At 35.4% G+C, this 8,437-nt stretch overlaps 1 pseudogene; it reads right to left on the bottom strand.

Moving 5' to 3' along the window:
• Positions 1–6,284: 6,284 nt before the first annotated feature.
• LOC124976589 (mitochondrial ornithine transporter 1-like) lies at positions 6,285–8,116 on the bottom strand (annotated as a pseudogene).
• Between the last annotated feature and the right edge of the window lie 321 nt (positions 8,117–8,437).

Raw genomic sequence — 8,437 nt, 5'->3', positions numbered from 1 at the left:
TGAATTCACTATGTGAGAAAACAAAGTGCTCATGTTCTATTGCCACAGTATGATTTGACATAATAGGCCAGGTAGAGTCTGCTTCAGTTGATAGTAACCAGAAAATTCCATGCACATGTGAAAAAGGAGAAAAAGAAAGAGCAAGAGTTGAGAGAGAGAGAAAGAGAGAGAGAGAGAGAGAGAGAGAGAGAGAGAGAGACAGAGAGAGAGAGAGAGAATAGGGTAGATATAGGGTAGATTCTGAGGACATAGAGGTAGGGAAAATTATGAAGGTAGAGGATATCCTACTTTTGGAAATATCTTGTGGATATGGCCTTTGAATATTTACTTGCTGTCTTTATTGCCTCAACACAATAAAAGTTTTGTGAACATAAAAACAAAGTGTTCGGTTTCCCTTCAGATGTTGTCCCGAATAACAGCATTGCCTAGAAGATTGCAGGTGCTAGAAAAATAATTGTTGAATAAAGCAAGCATGAGAATTTAGTAATAGGAAAAGAAAGTAACTAGATAAGAGAAACCCAGCTCTTGGTTCATTCTCATGTGTTTAGGACTAAATGTTTGTGTCCTCCTCAAATCCACAGGTTGAAGCCTAATAGCCAGTGTGGCTATATTTGGAGATGATGCCTCTAATTAGAGTTAAATAGTGTTGTAAGAATGGGGATCTGATCTAATAGTATTATTGTTCTTATATGAAGAGAAATCAAATGACTCACAGTCTCTATGATTACACACTGAGAAAAAATAATGGGAGGACACAATGACATTGTGCCCAGCTACAAGCTAGGACATAGTTCTCATCAAATACCAAAGTTGATAACACTTTGATCATGGACTTCTGACCTCTACTGTGAGACTATAAATTTCTGTTCTTTTATCTACTTAGTCTGTAGTATTCTATTGTAGCAGCCAAGCAGACTTGGACACCATCTTTTATGACTAAGTGTATATGCTATTGTTAAATAGAGAACCACTTCGAATTTTTAAGCAAGAAAGTACTAGAAAGACACTCCTGCTGCAGGGTGGAAGATGGTTGTGGGCTATTATGTAGAAGTGGTACTGGAAGGTTTATATGCATTTAGTGAGTTGTTCTGACAGAATTTTATATCTATTTACAGACAGAATTAATGATTGCTATATTTCAAATTTATTAAGTGTATGATGGTAACATTCAAATTTGGGGGTTGAGGAAAGCTGAAGGACTCAGTGTTGATCATGTTGACTCTGATGCTGTTGTAAAATCTATGAAAAGACACCCAAGAAACAGTTGGATACAGGGATCTGGAACTTAGAAGAAAAGGTGACTGAAGGTATAGAATTTCTCTGCATTTGGATTTGTGTGTTAATTCAAATCATGGAGACGCTTTTAAAAATGACATCTTCTAGGAAGACAAACTAGAATAGATCCCTAAGGAAAAAATAATCCAAAAGATTATAAGATAACAGAGCTTGCAATAAAACATGTCTAAACCATTGAATTAAAAAAATAAAACTTGAATATTTTTTAGGAAATGATAGTAGAGTAATACTCAAAAATGGTTATATAAATATTTTCATATTTGGATGCACTGTATTTTTTCTTCAAAATGTGAATAAAAATATTTCTAGACCTGTTTGAAAGAGCAAGATGTGATATTCTATATTCAAATACTTATTACACTTATTAAAATTTAATTTTAAAAACAAAGAAAACAGCAACATTACTGAGTATCTGTGTTAGCTCCTAATACAAAGAAGCTATCATAATGTAGGATAATATTATTTTGCCTTTCAGAGGCATTTTTTCACCTAAAGAGTTCTTAGCTTACAACATAGACCCCTTGCTAAGCATGGTTATACAGGCGTTATGTAGGTACAGATGCCACTCATTTGCAAAGAACATCTAATTTGTATTAAATATTGTCAATTATTTGATGACCAAATTTTTCTCATTTCCAAAATATGCAGATATAAGAAATAGTTCATTTTATAGATATTAAAGTGGGAAAGAAAATAGCATTTAATTAAGACAACCTAATCACTTAATAAACTATTTAGCTGAAGAAAATGATAGGTTTTTCCAAAGTAACATGATTTGAGTATTGTGTTTAAAATTTATGATTATTTTTTGCATATTTTATTTTTATCTTACACTTGCATAATTTATACACACATACGCATATACTCATACTCTGTACTTGCAAAAGCTGTTCCATGGAATTCAAGCGAATCTTTAGCTACTGAGATAACTGAAAATATGCATAAAGATTATTTTCTTTCTTTTTTTTTTCAACTTTCTAAGGAAATGTCCCATTTGTCCCATGTCCCTGGAGATAAAATGCAAAATATTAATACAGGCAGTGAATAGAATTTTCCCATAAGAACTGTAATAAATGAAGCAAAAGGATATTACATAAAGAAAAAGAAATGACTTGCAATATTTTTTAAGCACTACAAGAATTTTACTGAACTCAACCATTTTGGGAATGCTTTCAAAATATGTACCCATTTTTGTAGCGATTTAAGATATATTAAAATATTTTCTTTTGGATTATATAAACCATATTAGATTATAATTTTTAATATAATAGGATTTATGCATTATGTTATGCCCAAAACAATAGCAAGATAACTTTGTTTCTATTGTTATTCAAAAAATCTTTGTTTTCTTTAATAGATCACTAAATCTTCTCCCAAACATATTTTTATATTCTCATCATTTTACAAAAATTCTAACTCAGCCAGAATTATGGGAAGCTTCATTTCTTACAATTAATGTATGGGATTTTGTTTTTCATGGTAGAATCTCCTTGAGACAAATGAGATTTATCATCCAATTTTATAAGACTTTTAGGTGTAGGAGAATAGCAATAGGCTTGCCTTGGAAGAATTCACAATTTCTAAATATACTTATCTAAGTGTTCAAATAATTGCTCAGTAAGGACAGATCCAGGAGTTTGTGGCCTGAAGTTTTAATAGCTTTGATGTCGTCTTTTAAAAGAAGAGAGAGAAAATTATGAAGAACAAACTAGGTAAGGTGTCTGTACTTATTTACATTGTAAATGAAATAACAAATTATAAATGCCTAACATCACAAACATCATAACCCCCCAAATAACTATTCAATAAATCTGACACATTTCTTATTTTTCTGATATTGTTGGCTTGCATCCTCAAATTCCACCCTTCGTTTGACAATGATTTTTAATAATTTATCTTTTAGAGCAGTTTCATGTTTATAGCACAGTTCAGCAGATTGTATGGGTATTTCTTATATATTTCCTGTATTAGGACATTTTCCATTGCTATAAAAAAAAATAATCCTAGACCAGGTCCTTTAGACACAAAGTAAGTTTATTTAGCTCACAGGTTTGGATGATGAACACTCCAGTGAGGGCCCCTTCTCTCCTTTAACAGTGTGGTAGATTGTGTCATGGCAGGAGCACAAGCAAGAGGGACAGATCACGCAATGAGAAAGAGGGGAGACATTATGTTTGCTTTCTTACTCCAGTTCTTTCATGAGAACTAACTGGTCCCGTGAGAATTACTTTAATTATTTCAAAAGGCAGCACCCCTAATGACTTTATTCCTTCTTGTAGGCCCCACATCTTGGTTTCATACCACCTCCCAACACTACCACCCTGGACACCAGACTTCCAACACATAAACATCTTGGGGACAGACCACATCCAAACTGTAGCACCCTCTGCCCCAACCAAGATATAACTGCCCCTCTTTGAGAGCATCCCCCACCAGACTGGTACCTTTGTTATAACTGATAAGCCTGTATTGACACCATAATTACCCAAAACCCATATTTTACAATAAGTGTTACCACTGGTGTTGTATATTTTATGAGTTTAGACAAATGTATAATAACATGTATCATTCACTACAGCATCATACAGAGTATTTCCACTACCCTAAATGTCTTTGGTATTTCACCTCTTCCACCTACCTCTCCTCTTTAGCAGGCCTTGATTATTTTCTTATCTCTATATAATCTTTGCCTTTTCCTGAATGTCTTGTGGTTGGAATCACACAGTACACAGCCTTTGGTATTGGCATCTTCTACTGAGTAATATACATTGAGAGTTCCATACTTTCTTCATGGCTTAATAGCTCCTTTCATTTCTAACCCTGAATAATATTCTAGTGTCTGGATATACCACAGTTTGTTTATCTACTCACCTACTGAAGGGCATCTTGGTTGCTTCCAAGTTTTGGCAATTGTGAATAAAGCCACTATAAATATGCATGTGCAGATTTTACTGTGAGCATTTTTTTAACTCCTTTGGATAAATGCCAAGGAGCACAATTGCTGGATTGTAAAGTAAAAGAATGTTTAAGTTTATAAAAACAAAATACAAAACTGTTTTTGCTGGCATTTGCTGTTTTAATTTGCGTTTCCCTGTGACATATCACACTGAGGATCTTTTCATATGCTTATTTGTCCTCTATGTATCATCTTTGGTAAGCTACGGGTTAATGCCTTTGAGAAATTTTTAATCATACTTTAAAATTAATTGTTGAGTCTTAAAGAGTTCTTTGTATATTTTTTATAACAGTTCTTTATCAGATGTATCTTCAGAAAATATTTTATCCCAGTCTTTGGCTTCTCTTTTTAATCTTTTGATTAAAAGATATTTGTCATTTGCAGATCAAAAGTTTTTAATTTTAATACAGTTGCTCAATTAATTCCTTCATGGATTATGCCTTTAGTGTATCTAAAATGTCATCACCATACTGCAGATCATCTAGGTTTCTCCTGTTATCTTATAAGTTTTTGGTTTTAAATTTTACATTTAATTTTAAGTTGTACTTTATGTTAATTTTTATGGACCTGTCTTTTTTATTGTCTTGCATGTGTACATCCAGTTGTTCCAGCACTACTTGTAAAAATGATTAAATTCGCATCAGTAAGATTGACTTTAGTGGTAACAAGAATCACCCTCTAAGACCACAGCTGCTCATCCCAAATCTATGGAGATCAGTTGAACTGTGGGCTTTGTTCTGGTTGGAACACATATTACATACCACCAAGTTTAATAAAATTGCTTTTTTTATGTTACACTGCTTTATAAATTCACACCCCACCTATACTTATTAAAATTCATAAACTGTCAGCCCCAAATGCAGAAGGCCCCAACACTGAGAAAGCATGGCAAGTAGTTGTGGATTCTGAGGTAAATTTCAGGATGGGTCAGTCTTGCTATCATTCACAGTGACTTATAAGCAGTAAGCTCTTTCTAGTTCTGGGAGAATAGTTCTGAATGAACACTACTACTAGAACTGCTCACCAAACAGGGAGCAAAGGCTTCTTTGGACTTTACCACTCTCTGTTCCCTGGAAGGACTTGTGATTGGTAGGGCAGGGAAGACAATGGGTAGTCCAAAGTGGATCAGAAGCCCTGGATCTGGGCCAACAGAATGCCCTGTAATTCTACCCAGGCCAGGACCCAGAGATGGAATTAGGTTAAGAACTGCTGTCAGCCATTATCAAACAAGCACAGCACAGCGTAGCCCATCTCCGGGCCCTTTCCTCAATCTACAGCCCAGCACAGCAGAAGTTCTTTGGGAAAGGAAAAAAAGGGAAGTTGGTGAAAGTCACCATTGCTTCCAAAAGGCCTGATCGTCTAGGTTATATGTAGCAACATAGTCAAGTGTGGAATATGAGCCCACGTGGAAAATGAATGGCATTATCTTAAGAGTAAAACTTCTTGGGAAAATCCAAGTTGCCTACTCTGAAGCTTGATCAAGAATGTGGAAGCCACACCAGTATGCAGGTACAGTCTAATAAAAATCTAGATGGATATTTTAGTTTTCAAATACCACGTGAAAACTTCAAACTCTCAGTACACAGGTTCGGACGACTTTGAAAGAGAACCTACATCTAGAATGGTTTTAGCAATCATTTATAATCATTTTGTAAAAATGGTTACCTCTGGATTTTCTGAAGTTTGAGATTAAACATGAAACCAAATTATGTTTCCCTCAACATATAACTATCAAAACTACATGTATGCTTACAGATTTATGCAGAAATGATGCCCTGATGAAACTATATTCAGCCTCTCAAGTTAGGATCATAGTGCCACCAGCCATCCTGCATATTCTATCCAGGGTAAGAGCAATACAATGTGGGCAGAAATTATATGATGTAATGCAGACATCCTTACACAAAGTTTAAGACTTAGGACAGAAGAAGGAAAGACAAACACAAAATTCCTAAGAACTCAAAATAATTCCACATTGTTCTCATATTCCATGAAACTCTGGGATGAACTGTAGTCCTCAAATGCCTGCACTTCAGTATGCTTCCAACTAGCCCATCATCAACTTCCTGTTGTATTAATAGGCCAAAAATAGTGCCCCATTGGCAGAGAATGCACAAATCACAGAAGGTTTCCATCCAGAATATAAGACTGTTGTTCCTTCACTTTTCATAACACCTAGAAAGGTTCCCAAACATCCTACCTGTTTTCCAGACATGGAATGAAATTGAATTATGGATTTGATGCAATCCACTGGGTATTCAGCAAGCCATGGGAAAATTCCACCAATTCCACCACTTAATAGCAAAAGCACAGGGCCTAGTTCATCTCTTTGGTCTCCCTGATGCAATAAAATGCCGGCTCAGTTCATAGTCACTGAAGAAGAAGAAATAGCCCTGTTCTTCTCAAAGTAAAGCAATTGCGAGAACATGGTAGAAGTTCAAGGGGCCATCCTTTCTAAGGATAGTCTTCACAAGAGAACCAACTATAATCTGACTCTTGGCTATTTTTCCTGATGTCTCCATTCCACACACGGTCTGTGGTGGGCAACTCCGGAGCTCCGTGGAGTAGAGTAGCAACAAGTAGCGAAGGCAGAAGCGAAGGACCCAGCGGCTGCATTCTGCAGATCACTTGCTTTGCCTGTTTATCCAACCCAACTGTTCTCTGCACCACCTGCTGACAGAAACCTTAGCATGAAGAGCAACGATTCTCCCCTGCGATGTTGGTGACCAGAGCCTGGCTAGTGCACTTGTAGAAGCATCGAAAACCCATCTGTTATAGATCTTCAGGCAGCAATCTGTGAGACCGGTACAGGACTAGGGATGTTTGCATCTTCACCTTCATTGTCAAAGGGTGCCTGGTCAGTGCACATGGCTGTGAGGTCAATGGCAGCTTGGATGGCAGAATTGGATTTCACGGTGCAGCTGCGCTACTTGGAAGGCAACTGCTAGGAGCTTATGATGGATCCTGCATATCCTGACGTGCTGTTGTGGCCGCGTTCTTCTTGGATTCTTCCAGGCTTCTGTCTTTATAAACTTATAATCAGTTTGTCAATAGTCACAAAATAATTTTCTGGTATTTTGATTGGGATTGCATTGAATCTATATATCAAGTTAGGAAGAATTTACATTTTGTAATATAGTCTTCTAATCCATGAATATAGAGTATCTATTTTGTTCTCTGATTTGCTTTATTAGGATTTTGTAATTTACCTCATACATCTTTTGTCCATATTTTGTTAGGTATATAACTACCATTTCAATTCTGTGAGGTGCTAATGTAAATGATATTGTATATTTAATTTGAAAGTTCATTTGTTTCTTACTGGTATGCAGAAATGCAAATAACTTGTATATTAGCTTTATGTTTTGCATCTTTACTATAATAACTTATCATTTCCACTTTTTGATGATTAAGATTGTCTACATACAGTCATGTCTTCTGCACATTTATTTCTTCCTTCCCAGTCCAGATATCTTTTATTTCCTTCCCTTTCCTTTTTATGTATTTTTATTAACATATATTGTACACATTAATGGGATTCAGTATGAATTAATGGGATAATTAATGGGATCAAGCATGCATTGATTATATTCAACCAACCTTTCCCCCAGTCCTTTGTTTCAGACTTGCTACTGGACAGAATCACTTAGGGATACTTGGTTTGTTTATATTAGTATGACTTATAGCTTACCAATAGGTTGATTCTGTTATGTTTTAAAAAGTGTCTTAATCTGATTGGATAATGTGCCTATGTATGTCTTGTACAATCATAACTAAAATTAGATCTGTGCCTTCTGAGCCTGGTATCCGATGTCTGCATTCTTTGGGTGACATTGTTGTCCTCACCCTCAGCGTGACCTCCATTCGAAATAACTACAAGAGAACACGCATTGCTTGCCTTTTTGTCTCTGATTTATTTCACTTAAAATAAGATTCTCTAGTTTAATCGAATTCACTGCAAATGATGTGATTTCATTATTATTTATGACTGAATAATATTCTTTTGTGTATATAAAATACATACCTATAAAGAAAGTGCATGTTTTCTTTATTCATTCATCTGTTGATGGATACCCAGGCTGTTCTATATCTTAGTTATTGAGATCAGTGCTGCAGCAACATAGTCATGCAGTTATCTCTTTTGCATACTAATTATTTTCCTTTGGGTGTATACTCAGAAGTGGG

The sequence above is a fragment of the Sciurus carolinensis genome, chromosome 2, assembly GCF_902686445.1.
Source record: "Sciurus carolinensis chromosome 2, mSciCar1.2, whole genome shotgun sequence".
NCBI lineage: Eukaryota > Metazoa > Chordata > Mammalia > Rodentia > Sciuridae > Sciurus > Sciurus carolinensis.
Note: the sequence above shows the minus strand (reverse complement) of the source record. Positions and strands in the feature narration are given on the sequence as shown.